The 16,666-nt window shown below is 47.3% G+C and overlaps 1 long non-coding RNA gene across 1 annotated transcript; it reads right to left on the minus strand.

The window, feature by feature from the left end:
* Window positions 1–9,637: 9,637 nt before the first annotated feature.
* Window positions 9,638–16,250, minus strand: LOC125774572 (uncharacterized). The gene is made up of 3 exons (XR_007421055.1): window positions 15,906–16,250; window positions 13,008–14,323; window positions 9,638–9,677 (listed from the first exon to the last, which is right to left on the minus strand). It is a non-coding gene; the product is annotated as an uncharacterized LOC125774572 (long non-coding RNA).
* Between the last annotated feature and the right edge of the window lie 416 nt (window positions 16,251–16,666).

Genomic DNA, 16,666 nt, shown 5'->3' on the forward strand with positions numbered 1-16,666 from the left:
CACATTAATCGAGACACATTAGCCAAGACACCTTAGCCAAGACACCTTAGCCAAGACACCTTAGCCAAGACACCTTAGCCAAGACACCTTAGCCAAGACACTTTAGCCGAGACACATTAGCCAAGACACCTTAGCCAAGACACCTTAGCCAAGACACCTTAGCCGAGACACATTAGTCGAGACACATTAGAAAAGACACATTAGCCAAGACACCTTAGCCAAGACACATTAGCCAAGACACTTTAGCCGAGACACATTAGCCAAGACACCTTAGCCAAGACACCTTAGCCAAGACACATTAGAAAAGACACCTTAGCCAAGACACATTAGCCAAGACACCTTAGCCAAGACACCTTAGCCAAGACACCTTAGCCAAGACACATTAGCCATGACACATTAGCCAAGACACCTTAGCCAAGACACCTTAGCCAAGACACCTTAGCCAAGACACATTAGCCAAGACACATAAGCCAAGACACCTTAGCCAAGACACATTAGCCAAGACACCTTAGCCAAGACACCTTAGCCACGACACCTTAGCCAAGACACCTTAGCCAAGACACATTAGCCAAGACACATTAGCCAAGACACCTTATCCAAGACACCTTAGCCAAGACACTTTAGCCGAGACACATTAGCCAAGACACCTTAGCCAAAACACCTTAGCCAAGACACTTTAGCCGAGACACATTAGCCAAGACACCTTAGCCAAGACACCTTAGCCAAGACACCTTAGCCAAGACACATTAGCCAAGACACCTTAGCCGAGACACATTAGTCGAGACACATTAGCCAAGACACCTTAGCCAAGACACCTTAGCCAAGACACCTTAGCCAAGACAGTATAGCCGAGACACATTAGCCAAGACACCTTAGCCAAGACACCTTAGCCAAGACACCTTAGCCAAGACACATTAGCCAAGACACATTAGCCAAGACACATAAGCCAAGACACATTAGCCAAGACACCTTAGCCAAGACACCTTAGCCAAGACACCTTAGCCAAGACACCTTAGCCAAGACACCTTAGCCAAGACACCTTAGCCAAGACACATTAGAAAAGACACCTTAGCCAAGACACATTAGCCAAGACACCTTAGCCAAGATACCTTAGCCAAGACACCTTAGCCAAGACACATTAGCCATGACACATTAGCCAAGACACCTTAGCCAAGACACCTTAGCCAAGACACATTAGCCAAGACACATAAGCCAGGACACCTTAGCCAAGACACATTAGCCAAGACACCTTAGCCAAGACACCTTAGCCAAGACACCTTAGCCAAGACACCTTAGCCAAGACACATTAGCCAAGACACATTAGCCAAGACACATAAGCCAAGACACATTAGCCAAGACACCTTAGCCAAGACACCTTAGCCAAGACACCTTAGCCAAGACACCTTAGCCAAGACACCTTAGCCAAGACACCTTAGCCAAGACACATTAGAAAAGACACCTTAGCCAAGACACATTAGCCAAGACACCTTAGCCAAGACACCTTAGCCAAGACACCTTAGCCAAGACACATTAGCCATGACACATTAGCCAAGACACCTTAGCCAAGACACCTTAGCCAAGACACCTTAGCCAAGACACATTAGCCAAGACACATAAGCCAAGACACCTCAGCCAAGACACATTAGCCAAGACACCTTAGCCAAGACACCTTAGCCAAGACACCTTAGCCAAGACACATTAGCCAAGACACATAAGCCAAGACACCTTAGCCAAGACACCTTAGCCAAGACACCTTAGCCAAGACACCTTACCCAAGACACATTAGCCAAGACACCTTAGCCAAGACACCTTTGCCGAGACACATTAGCCAAGACACCTTAGCCAAGACACCTTAGCCGAGACACCTTAGCCAAGACACATTAGCCAAGACACCTTAGCCGAGACACATTAGTCGAGACACATTAGCCAAGACACCTTAGCCAAGACACCTTAGCCGAGACACATTAATCGAGACACATTAGCCAAGACACCTTAGCCAAGACACCTTAGCCAAGACACCTTAGCCAAGACACCTTAGCCAAGACACCTTAGCCAAGACACTTTAGCCGAGACACATTAGCCAAGACACCTTAGCCAAGACACCTTAGCCAAGACACCTTAGCCGAGACACATTAGTCGAGACACATTAGAAAAGACACATTAGCCAAGACACCTTAGCCAAGACACATTAGCCAAGACACTTTAGCCGAGACACATTAGCCAAGACACCTTAGCCAAGACACCTTAGCCAAGACACATTAGAAAAGACACCTTAGCCAAGACACATTAGCCAAGACACCTTAGCCAAGATACCTTAGCCAAGACACCTTAGCCAAGACACATTAGCCATGACACATTAGCCAAGACACCATAGCCAAGACACCTTAGCCAAGACACCTTAGCCAAGACACATTAGCCAAGACACATAAGCCAAGACACCTTAGCCAAGACACATTAGCCAAGACACCTTAGCCAAGACACCTTAGCCAAGACACCTTAGCCAAGACACCTTAGCCAAGACACATTAGCCAAGACACATTAGCCAAGACACCTTATCCAAGACACCTTAGCCAAGACACTTTAGCCGAGACACATTAGCCAAGACACCTTATCCAAGACACCTTAGCCAAGACACTTTAGCCGAGACACATTAGCCAAGACACCTTAGCCAAAACACCTTAGCCAAGACACTTTAGCCGAGACACATTAGCCAAGACACCTTAGCCAAGACACCTTAGCCAAGACACCTTAGCCAAGACACCTTAGCCAAGACACCTTAGCCAAGACACCTTAGCCAAGACACATTAGCCAAGACACATAAGCCAAGACACCTTAGCCAAGACACATAAGCCAAGACACATTAGCCAAGACACATTAGCCAAGACACCTTAGCCAAGACACCTTACCCAAGACACTTTAGCCGAGACACATTAGCCAAGACACCTTAGCCAAGACACCTTAGCCAAGACACATTAGAAAAGACACCTTAGCCAAGACACATTAGCCAAGACACCTTAGCCAAGATACCTTAGCCAAGACACCTTAGCCAAGACACATTAGCCATGACACATTAGCCAAGACACCATAGCCAAGACACCTTAGCCAAGACACCTTAGCCAAGACACATTAGCCAAGACACCTTAGCCAAAACACCTTAGCCAAGACACTTTAGCCGAGACACATTAGCCAAGACACCTTAGCCAAGACACCTTAGCCAAGACACCTTAGCCAAGACACATTAGCCAAGACACATAAGCCAAGACACATTAGCCAAGACACATTAGCCATGACACATTAGCCAAGACACCTTAGCCAAGACACCTTAGCCAAGACACCTTAGCCAAGACACCTTAGCCAAGACACATTAGCCATGACACATTAGCCAAGACACCTTAGCCAAGACACCTTAGCCAAGACACCTTACCCAAGACACATTAGCCAAGACACCTTAGCCAAGACACCTTTGCCGAGACACATTAGCCAAGACACCTTAGCCAAGACACCTTAGCCGAGACACCTTAGCCAAGACACATTAGCCAAGACACCTTAGCCGAGACACATTAGTCGAGACACATTAGCCAAGACACCTTAGCCAAGACACCTTAGCCAAGACACCTTAGCCAAGACACCTTAGCCAAGACACCTTAGCCAAGACACCTTAGCCAAGACACATTAGCCAAGACACATAAGCCATGACACATTATCCAAGACACATTAGCCAAGACACATTAGCCAAGACACCTTAGCCAAGACACTTTAGCCGAGACACATTAGCCAAGACACCTTAGCCAAGACACCTTAGCCAAGACACTTTAGCCGAGACACATTAGCCAAGACACCTTAGCCAAGACACCTTACCCAAGACACTTTAGCCGAGACACATTAGCCAAGACACCTTAGCCAAGACACCTTAGCCAAGACACCTTAGCCAAGACACCTTAGCCAAGACACATTAGCCAAGACACATAAGCCATGACACATTAGCCAAGACACCTTAGCCAAGACACCTTAGCCAAGACACCTTAGCCAAGACACCTTAGCCAAGACACCTTAGCCAAGACACATTAGCCAAGACACATTAGCCAAGACACATAAGCCATGACACATTAGCCAAGACACCTTAGCCAAGACACCTTAGCCAAGACACCTTAGCCGAGACATATTAGTCGAGACACATTAGCCAAGACACATTAGCCAAGACACCTTAGCCAAGACAACTTAGCCAAGATACCTTAGCCAAGACACCTTAGCCAAGACACCTTACCCAAGACACATTAGCCAAGACACCTTAGCCAAGACACCTTAGCCAAGACACCTTAGCCAAGACACCTTAGCCAAGACACATTAGCCAAGACACATAAGCCATGACACATTAGCCAAGACACCTTAGCCAAGACACATTAGCCAAGACACCTTAGCCAAGACACTTTAGCCGAGACACCTTAGCCAAGACACCTTAGCCAAGACACCTTAGCCAAGACACATTAGCCAAGACACCTTAGCCAAGACACCTTAGCCAAAACACCTTAGCCAAGACACCTTAGCCAAGACACATTAGCCAAGACACATAAGCCATGACACATTAGCCAAGACACCTTAGCCAAGACACATTAGCCAAGACACCTTAGCCAAGACACTTTAGCCGAGACACCTTAGCCAAGACACCTTAGCCAAGACACCTTAGCCAAGACACTTTAGCCGAGACACATTAGCCAAGACACCTTAGCCAAGACACCTTACCCAAGACACTTTAGCCGAGACACATTAGCCAAGACACCTTAGCCAAGACACCTTAGCCAAGACACCTTAGCCAAGACACCTTAGCCAAGACACCTTAGCCAAGACACCTTAGCCAAGACACCTTAGCCAAGACACATTAGCCAAGACACATAAGCCATGACACATTATCCAAGACACATTAGCCAAGACACATTAGCCAAGACACCTTAGCCAAGACACTTTAGCCGAGACACATTAGCCAAGACACCTTAGCCAAGACACCTTAGCCAAGACACTTTAGCCGAGACACATTAGCCAAGACACCTTAGCCAAGACACCTTACCCAAGACACTTTAGCCGAGACACATTAGCCAAGACACCTTAGCCAAGACACCTTAGCCAAGACACCTTAGCCAAGACACCTTAGCCAAGACACATTAGCCAAGACACATAAGCCATGACACATTAGCCAAGACACCTTAGCCAAGACACCTTAGCCAAGACACCTTAGCCAAGACACCTTAGCCAAGACACCTTAGCCAAGACACATTAGCCAAGACACATTAGCCAAGACACATAAGCCATGACACATTAGCCAAGACACCTTAGCCAAGACACCTTAGCCAAGACACCTTAGCCGAGACATATTAGTCGAGACACATTAGCCAAGACACATTAGCCAAGACACCTTAGCCAAGACAACTTAGCCAAGATACCTTAGCCAAGACACCTTAGCCAAGACACCTTACCCAAGACACATTAGCCAAGACACCTTAGCCAAGACACCTTAGCCAAGACACCTTAGCCAAGACACCTTAGCCAAGACACATTAGCCAAGACACATAAGCCATGACACATTAGCCAAGACACCTTAGCCAAGACACCTTAGCCAAGACACCTTAGCCGAGACATATTAGTCGAGACACATTAGCCAAGACACATTAGCCAAGACACCTTAGCCAAGACACATTAGCCAAGACACTTTAGTCGAGACACAATAGCCAAGACACCTTAGCCAAGACACCTTAGCCAAGACACTTTAGCCGAGACACATTAGCCAAGACACCTTAGCCAAGACACCTTAGCCAAGACACATTAGCCAAGACACCTTAGCCAAGACACATTAGCCAAGACACATAAGCCAAGACACATTAGCCAAGACACATTAGCCATGACACATTAGCCAAGACACCTTAGCCAAGACACCTTAGCCAAGACACCTTAGCCAAGACACCTTAGCCAAGACACATTAGCCATGACACATTAGCCAAGACACCTTAGCCAAGACACCTTAGCCAAGACACCTTAGCCAAGACACATTAGCCAAGACACATAAGCCAAGACACCTTAGCCAAGACACATAAGCCAAGACACATTAGCCAAGACACATTAGCCATGACACATTAGCCAAGACACCTTAGCCAAGACACATTAGCCAAGACACCTTAGCCAAGACACCTTACCCAAGACACCTTAGCCGAGACACCTTAGCCAAGACACATAAGCCAAGACACCTTAGCCAAGACACATTAGCCAAGACACCTTAGCCAAGACACCTTAGCCAAGACACCTTAGCCAAGACACCTTAGCCAAGACACCTTAGCCAAGACACCTTACCCAAGACACATAAGCCAAGACACCTTAGCCAAGACACCTTTGCCGAGACACATTAGCCAAGACACCTTAGCCAAGACACCTTAGCCGAGACACCTTAGCCAAGACACATTAGCCAAGACACCTTAGCCGAGACACATTAATCGAGACACATTAGCCAAGACACCTTAGCCAAGACACCTTAGCCAAGACACCTTAGCCAAGACACCTTAGCCAAGACACCTTAGCCAAGACACTTTAGCCGAGACACATTAGCCAAGACACCTTAGCCAAGACACCTTAGCCAAGACACCTTAGCCGAGACACATTAGTCGAGACACATTAGAAAAGACACATTAGCCAAGACACCTTAGCCAAGACACATTAGCCAAGACACTTTAGCCGAGACACATTAGCCAAGACACCTTAGCCAAGACACCTTAGCCAAGACACATTAGAAAAGACACATTAGCCAAGACACATTAGCCAAGACACCTTAGCCAAGATACCTTAGCCAAGACACCTTAGCCGAGACATATTAGTCGAGACACATTAGCCAAGACACATTAGCCAAGACACCTTAGCCAAGACACATTAGCCAAGACACTTTAGTCGAGACACAATAGCCAAGACACCTTAGCCAAGACACCTTAGCCAAGACACTTTAGCCGAGACACATTAGCCAAGACACCTTAGCCAAGACACCTTAGCCAAGACACATTAGCCAAGACACCTTAGCCAAGACACATTAGCCAAGACACATAAGCCAAGACACATTAGCCAAGACACATTAGCCATGACACATTAGCCAAGACACCTTAGCCAAGACACCTTAGCCAAGACACCTTAGCCAAGACACCTTAGCCAAGACACATTAGCCATGACACATTAGCCAAGACACCTTAGCCAAGACACCTTAGCCAAGACACCTTAGCCAAGACACCTTAGCCAAGACACATAAGCCAAGACACCTTAGCCAAGACACATAAGCCAAGACACATTAGCCAAGACACATTAGCCATGACACATTAGCCAAGACACCTTAGCCAAGACACCTTAGCCAAGACACCTTAGCCAAGACTCCTTTGCCGAGACACATTAGCCAAGACACCTTAGCCAAGACACCTTAGCCGAGACACCTTAGCCAAGACACATTAGCCAAGACACCTTAGCCGAGACACATTAGTCGAGACACCTTAGCCAAGACACCTTAGCCAAGACACCTTAGCCAAGACACCTTAGCCAAGACACCTTATCCAAGACACCTTAGCCAAGACACCTTAGCCAAGACACATTAGCCAAGACACCTTAGCCAAGACACCTTAGCCAAGACACCTTAGCCGAGACATATTAGTCGAGACACATTAGCCAAGACACATTAGCCAAGACACCTTAGCCAAGACACATTAGCCAAGACACTTTAGTCGAGGCACATTAGCCAAGACACCTTAGCCAAGACACCTTAGCCAAGACACTTTAGCCGAGACACATTAGCCAAGACACCTTAGCCAAGACACCTTAGCCAAGACACATTAGCCAAGACACATTAGCCAAGACACCTTAGCCAAGACACTTTAGCCGAGACACATTAGCCAAGACACCTTAGCCAAGACACCTTAGCCAAGACACATTAGCCAAGACACATTAGCCAAGACACATTAGCCAAGACACATAAGCCAAGACACATTAGCCAAGACACATTAGCCATGACACATTAGCCAAGACACCTTAGCCAAGACACCTTAGCCAAGACACATTAGCCAAGACACCTTAGCCAAGACACATTAGCCAAGACACATTAGCCAAGACACATTAGCCAAGACACCTTAGCCAAGACACATTAGCCGAGACACATTAGCCAAGACACCTTAGCCAAGACACCTTAGCCAAGACACATTAGCCAAGACACCTTAGCCAAGACACCTTAGCCGAGACATATTAGTCGAGACACATTAGCCAAGACACATTAGCCAAGACACCTTAGCCAAGACACTTTAGCCGAGACACATTAGCCAAGACACGTTAGCCAAGACACCTTAGCCAAGACACATTAGCCAAGACACCTTAGCCAAGACACATTAGCCAAGACACATAAGCCAAGACACATTAGCCAAGACACTTTAGCCGAGACACATTAGCCAAGACACCTTAGCCAAGACACCTTAGCCAAGACACATTAGCCAAGACACATTAGCCATGACACATTTGCCAAGACACATTAGCCAAGACACCTTAGCCAAGACACCTTAGCCAAGACACTTTAGCCGAGACACATTAGCCAAGACACCTTACCCAAGACACCTTAGCCAAGACACATTAGCCAAGACACCTTAGCCAAGACACATTAGCCAAGACACCTAAGCCAAGACACATTAGCCAAGACACATTAGCCATGACACATTAGCCAAGACACCTTAGCCAAGACACCTTAGCCAAGACACCTTAGCCAAGACACCTTTGCCGAGACACATTAGCCAAGACACCTTAGCCAAGACACCTTAGCCGAGACACCTTAGCCAAGACACATTAGCCAAGACACCTTAGCCGAGACACATTAGTCGAGACACCTTAGCCAAGACACCTTAGCCAAGACACCTTAGCCAAGACACCTTAGCCAAGACACCTTATCCAAGACACATTAGCCAAGACACCTTAGCCAAGACACATTAGCCAAGACACCTTAGCCAAGACACCTTAGCCAAGACACCTTAGCCGAGACATATTAGTCGAGACACATTAGCCAAGACACATTAGCCAAGACACCTTAGCCAAGACACATTAGCCAAGACACTTTAGTCGAGACACATTAGCCAAGACACCTTAGCCAAGACACTTTAGCCGAGACACATTAGCCAAGACACCTTAGCCAAGACACCTTAGCCAAGACACTTTAGCCGAGACACATTAGCCAAGACAACTTAGCCAAGACACCTTAGCCAAGACACATTAGCCAAGACACATAAGCCAAGACACATTAGCCAAGACACATTAGCCATGACACATTAGCCAAGACAACTTAGCCAAGACACCTTAGCCAAGACACATTAGCCAAGACACTTTAGTCGAGACACATTAGCCAAGACACCTTAGCCAAGACACTTTAGCCGAGACACATTAGCCAAGACACCTTAGCCAAGACACCTTAGCCAAGACACTTTAGCCGAGACACATTAGCCAAGACACATTAGCCAAGACACCTTAGCCAAGACACATTAGCCAAGACACATAAGCCAAGACACATTAGCCAAGACACATTAGCCATGACACATTAGCCAAGACAACTTAGCCAAGACACCTTAGCCAAGACACATTAGCCAAGACACCTTAGCCAAGACACATTAGCCAAGACACATTAGCCAAGACACCTTAGCCAAGACACCTTAGCCAAGACACATTAGCCAAGACACTTTAGTCGAGACACATTAGCCAAGACACCTTAGCCAAGACACCTTAGCCAAGACACTTTTACCGAGACACCTTAGCCAAGACACCTTAGCCAAGACACCTTAGCCAAGACACTTTAGCCGAGACACATTAGCCAAGACACCTTAGCCAAGACACCTTAGCCAAGACACATTAGCCAAGACACCTTAGCCAAGACACATTAGCCAAGACACATAAGCCAAGACACATTAGCCAAGACACCTTAGCCAAGACACCTTAGCCAAGACACCTTAGCCAAGACACCTTAGCCAAGACACATTAGCCATGACACATTAGCCAAGACACCTTAGCCAAGACACCTTAGCCAAGACACCTTAGCCAAGACACCTTAGCCAAGACACATTAGCCATGACACATTAGCCAAGACACCTTAGCCAAGACACCTTAGCCAAGACACCTTAGCCAAGACACATTAGCCAAGACACATAAGCCAAGACACCTTAGCCAATTGCCACCTGCATATTCTGGCGGTTAAGGCGAATCAGCGTGTTGTAAATAGGGTGTATCGGTTGCTAGCGCTGAGAGTGATCTGCGCCTATAGGACAACTTCGTACTCGGCGGCATGTGTAGTGGCTAATATGATGCCTATTTGCATCATCTTGGCAGAAGACTGTGAGTGTTCCGGAGGTAGCGGCATTATCGGAGCGAGAATGTCCAGGTCCTCCGCTAGGACTATATCCAGGGCGAAGTGGCAGGCAGAATGGGACCTCTCCACCAAAGGACGTTGGACACATGCACTAATCCCGAACTTAGCGGTATGGATTGATAGGAAGCATGGAGAAGTGAATTTCTTTGTGACCCAATTCCTTACTGGCCATGGGTGCTTCAGGAGTTACCTTCACAAGTACCAGCACACGAGTTCCTCGAGGTGCCCAGTATGCGTGACCGTAGATGAAACAGCCGAACACGTGCTCTTCCACTGCCCCAGATTTGTCGACGAACGGCATGAAGCCAGTGAAAAGTGTGGTTCAACAATCAACAAAGGCAACCTGGTCGAGCTAATGATCGAGGACTGCAGAAAGTGGGATGCCGTGGCATTAGCTATGCGATTGATCGCCACAAAACTTCAGCACGCCTGGAGGGTGGACCAAAGACTTGGCCGAGTGTGAAGGGAGTTACGTGTGATGTGTTTTGCTTCATGTGCTTTATGTGTCAGTGTGTGTTTGAGTGTCGGTGAGTACTTGTGGATATTGCAAGTCTGAACTGAACCCTGAATGTACGTCTCGTCCCGTTGAATAGTCTATGGTGTTAAGTAAAGGTGTGGACTAAGTCCATTGTAGAGCCCCACCCGTGAAGTTATACCGCGAGGTGATCCCGTGGGTGGTGGCAGCAACACTACGTGGCCAAGGAGAGTTTTTTTACTGGGTAAAAATCCCATGTCACCGTTGGTGGTGTCTAAGAAGATTTTATCTCTCCTTGGAAAAAAAAAACCTTAGCCAAGACACATTAGCCAAGACACCTTACCCAAGACACCTTAGCCAAGACAACTTAGCCAAGACACCTTAGCCAAGACACCTTAGCCAAGACACCTTAGCCAAGACACCTTACCCAAGACACATTAGCCAAGACACCTTAGCCAAGACACCTTTGCCGAGACACATTAGCCAAGACACCTTAGCCAAGACACCTTAGCCGAGACACCTTAGCCAAGACACATTAGCCAAGACACCTTAGCCGAGACACATTAGTCGAGACACATTAGCCAAGACACCTTAGCCAAGACACCTTAGCCAAGACACCTTAGCCAAGACACTTTAGCCGAGACACATTAGCCAAGACACATTAGCCAAGACACCTTAGCCAAGACACATTAGCCAAGACACTTTAGCCGAGACACATTAGCCAAGACACCTTAGCCAAGACACCTTAGCCAAGACACTTTAGCCGAGACACAATAGCCAAGACACCTTAGCCAAGACACCTTAGCCAAGACACTTTAGCCGAGACACATTAGCCAAGACACCTTAGCCAAGACACCTTAGCCAAGACACATTAGCCAAGACACCTTAGCCAAGACACATTAGCCAAGACACATAAGCCAAGACACCTTAGCCAAGACACATTAGCCAAGACACCTTAGCCAAGACACCTTAGCCAAGACACCTTAGCCAAGACACCTTAGCCAAGACACCTTAGCCAAGACACATTAGAAAAGACACCTTAGCCAAGACACATTAGCCAAGACACCTTAGCCAAGACACCTTAGCCAAGACACCTTAGCCAAGACACATTAGCCATGACACATTAGCCAAGACACCTTAGCCAAGACACCTTAGCCAAGACACCTTAGCCAAGACACATTAGCCAAGACACATAAGCCAAGACACCTTAGCCAAGACACATTAGCCAAGACACCTTAGCCAAGACACCTTAGCCAAGACACCTTAGCCAAGACACATAAGCCAAGACACATAAGCCAAGACACCTTAGCCAAGACACCTTAGCCAAGACACCTTAGCCAAGACACCTTACCCAAGACACATTAGCCAAGACACCTTAGCCAAGACACCTTTGCCGAGACACATTAGCCAAGACACCTTAGCCAAGACACCTTAGCCGAGACACCTTAGCCAAGACACATTAGCCAAGACACCTTAGCCGAGACACATTAGTCGAGACACATTAGCCAAGACACCTTAGCCAAGACACCTTAGCCAAGACACCTTAGCCAAGACACCTTAGCCAAGACACCTTAGCCAAGACACATTAGCCAAGACACATTAGCCAAGACACCTTAGCCAAGACACCTTAGCCAAGACACCTTAGCCGAGACACATTAGTCGAAACACATTATCCAAGACACATTAGCCAAGACACCTTAGCCAAGACACATTAGCAAAGACACTTTAGCCGAGACACATTAGCCAAGACACCTTAGCCAAGACACCTTAGCCAAGACACCTTAGCCAAGACACCTTAGCCAAGACACCTTAGCCAAGACACCTTAGCCAAGACACCTTAGCCAAGACACCTTAGCCAAGACACCTTAGCCAAGACACATTAGCCAAGACACCTTAGCCAAGACACATTAGCCAAGACACCTTAGCCAAGACACCTTAGCCAAGACACCTTAGCCAAGACACCTTAGCCAAGACACCTTAGCCAAGACACCTTAGCCAAGACACCTTAGCCAAGACACATTAGCCAAGACACCTTAGCCAAGACACCTTAGCCAAGACACATTAGCCAAGACACCTTAGCCAAGACACCTTAGCCAAGACACCTTAGCCAAGACACCTTAGCCAAGACACCTTAGCCAAGACACCTTAGCCAAGACACATTAGCCAAGACACTTTAGCCGAAACACATTAGCCAAGACACCTTAGCCGAGACACATTAGCCAAGACACCTAAGCCAAGACACTTTAGCCAAGACACCTTAGCCGAGACACATTAGCCAAGACACCTTAGCCAAGACACCTTAGCACAGACACCTTAGCCAAGACACCTTACCCAAGACACATTAGCCAAGACACCTTAGCCAAGACACCTTTGCCGAGACACATTAGCCAAGACACCTTAGCCAAGACACTTTAGCCAAGACACCTTAGCCAAGACACCTTAGCCAAGACACTTTAGCCAAGACACCTTAGCCAAGACACCTTAGCCAAGACACCTTAGCCAAGACACATTAGCCAAGACACTTTAGCCGAGACACATTAGCCAAGACACATTAGCCAAGACACATTAGCCAAGACACCTTAGCCAAGACACCTTAGCCAAGACACCTTAGCCAAGACACATTAGCCAAGACACCTTAGCCAAGACACATTAGCCAAGACACCTTAGCCAAGACACCTTAGCCGAGACACATTAGCCAAGACACCTAAGCCAAGACACTTTAGCCAAGACACCTTAGCCGAGACACATTAGCCAAGACACCTTAGCCAAGACACCTTAGCACAGACACCTTAGCCAAGACACCTTACCCAAGACACATTAGCCAAGACACCTTAGCCAAGACACCTTTGCCGAGACACATTAGCCAAGACACCTTAGCCAAGACACCTTAGCCAAGACACTTTAGCCGAGACACATTAGCCAAGACACCTTAGCCAAGACACATTAGCCATGACACATTAGCCAAGACACCTTAGCCAAGACACCTTAGCCAAGACACTTTAGCCGAGACACAATAGCTAAGACACCTTAGCCAAGACACCTTAGCCAAGACACCTTAGCCAAGACACCTTAGCCAAGACACCTTAGCCGAGACACATTAGCCAAGACACCTTAGCCAAGACACCTTAGCCAAGACACTCTAGCCGAGACACATTAGCCAAGACACCTTAGCCAAGACACCTTAGCCGAGACACATTAGCCAAGACACCTTAGCCAAGACACCTTAGCCAAGACACCTTAGCCGAGACACATTAGCCAAGACACCTTAGCCAAGACACCTTAGCCAAGACACCTTAGCCGAGACACATTAGCCAAGACACCTTAGCCAAGACACCTTAGCCAAGACACCTTAGCCAAGACACATTAGCCAAGACACATTAGCCAAGACACATTAGCCAAGACACCTTAGCCAAGACACTTTAGCCAAGACACCTTAGCCAAGACACCTTAGCCAAGACACCTTAGCCAAGACACCTTAGCCAAGACACATTAGCCAAGACACTTTAGCCGAAACACATTAGCCAAGACACATTAGCCAAGACACATTAGCCAAGACACCTTAGCCAAGACACCTTAGCCAAGACACCTTAGCCAAGACACATTAGCCAAGACACCTTAGCCAAGACACATTAGCCAAGACACCTTAGCCAAGACACCTTAGCCGAGACACATTAGCCAAGACACCTAAGCCAAGACACTTTAGCCAAGACACCTTAGCCGAGACACATTAGCCAAGACACCTTAGCCGAGACACATTAGCCAAGACACCTTAGCCAAGACACCTTAGCCAAGACACCTTAGCCAAGACACTTTAGCCGAGACACTTTAGCCAAGACACATTAGCCAAGACACCTTAGCCAAGACACCTTAGCCAAGACACCTTAGCCAAGACACCTTAGCCAAGACACATTAGCCAAGACACATTAGCCAAGACACATTAGCAAAGACACTTTAGCCAAGACACATTAGCCAAGACACCTTAGCCAAGACAACTTAGCCAAGACACATTAGCCAAGACACCTTAGCCAAGACACATTAGCCAAGACACCTTAGCCAAGACACCTTAGCCAAGACACCTTAGCCAAGACACCTTAGCCAAGACACTTTAGCCGAGACACATTAGCCAAGACACCTTAGCCAAGACACCTTAGCCGAGACACATTAGCCAAGACACCTTAGCCAAGACACCTTAGCCAAGACACCTTAGCCGAGACACATTAGCCAAGACACCTTAGCCAAGACACCTTAGCCAAGACACCTTAGCCAAGACACCTTAGCCGAGACACATTAGCCAAGACACCTTAGCCAAGACACCTTAGCCAAGACACCTTAGCCAAGACACCTTAGCCAAGACACATTAGCCAAGACACCTTAGCCAAGACACATTAGCCAAGACACATTAGCCGAGACACCTTAGCCAAGACACATTAGCCAAGACACCTTAGCCAAGACACATTAGCCAAGACACATTAGCCGAGACACATTAGCCAAGACACCTTAGCCAAGACACCTTAGCCAAGACACCTTAGCCAAGACACCTTAGCCAAGACACCTTAGCCAAGACACCTTAGCCAAGACACATTAGCCAAGACACCTTAGCCAAGACACCTTAGCCGAGACACATTAAGCAAGACACCTAAGCCAAGACACTTTAGCCAAGACACATTAGCCAAGACACCTTAGCCAAGACACCTTAGCCAAGACACATTAGCCAAGACACATTAGCCAAGACACCTCAGCCAAGACACCTTAGCCAAGACACATTAGCCGAGACACATTAGCCAAGACACCTTAGCCAAGACACCTTAGCCAAGACACCTTAGCCAAGACACCTTAGCCAAGACACATTAGCCAAGACACTTTAGCCGAGACACTTTAGCCAAGACACCTTAGCCGAGACACATTAGCCAAGACACCTTAGCCGAGACACATTAGCCAAGACACCTTAGCCAAGACACCTTAGCCAAGACACCTTAGCCAAGACACTTTAGCCGAGACACTTTAGCCAAGACACATTAGCCAAGACACCTTAGCCAAGACACCTTAGCCAAGACACCTTAGCCAAGACACAATAGCCAAGACACCTTAGCCAAGACACATTAGCCAAGACACATTAGCCAAGACACATTAGCAAAGACACTTTAGCCAAGACACATTAGCCAAGACACCTTAGCCAAGACAACTTAGCCAAGACACATTAGTAAAGACACCTTAGCCAAGACACATTAGCCAAGACACATTAGCCGAGACACATTAGCCAAGACACCTTAGCCAAGACACCTTAGCCAAGACACCTTAGCCAAGACACCTTAGCCAAGACACCTTAGCCAAGACACATTAGCCAAGACACTTTAGCCGAGACACATTAGCCAAGACACATTAGCCAAGACACATTAGCCAAGACTCCTCAGCCAAGACACCTTAGCCAAGACACCTTAGCCAAGACACCTTAGCCAAGACACCTCAGCCAAGACACCTTAGCCAAGACACATTAGCCAAGACACATTAGCCGAGACACATTAGCCAAGACACCTTAGCCAAGACACCTTAGCCAAGACACCTTAGCCAAGACACCTTAGCCAAGACACCTTAGCCAAGACACATTAGCCAAGACACCTTAGCCAAGACACATTAGCCAAGACACCTTAGCCGAGACACATTAGCCAAGACACCTAAGCCAAGACACTTTAGCCAAGACACATTAGCCAAGACACCTTAGCCAAGACACCTTAGCCAAGACACATTAGCCAAGACACATTAGCCAAGACTCCTCAGCCAAGACACCTTAG

Source organism: Anopheles funestus, unplaced genomic scaffold (assembly GCF_943734845.2).
Source record: "Anopheles funestus unplaced genomic scaffold, idAnoFuneDA-416_04 scaffold_31_ctg1, whole genome shotgun sequence".
Taxonomy (NCBI): Eukaryota; Metazoa; Arthropoda; class Insecta; order Diptera; family Culicidae; genus Anopheles; species Anopheles funestus.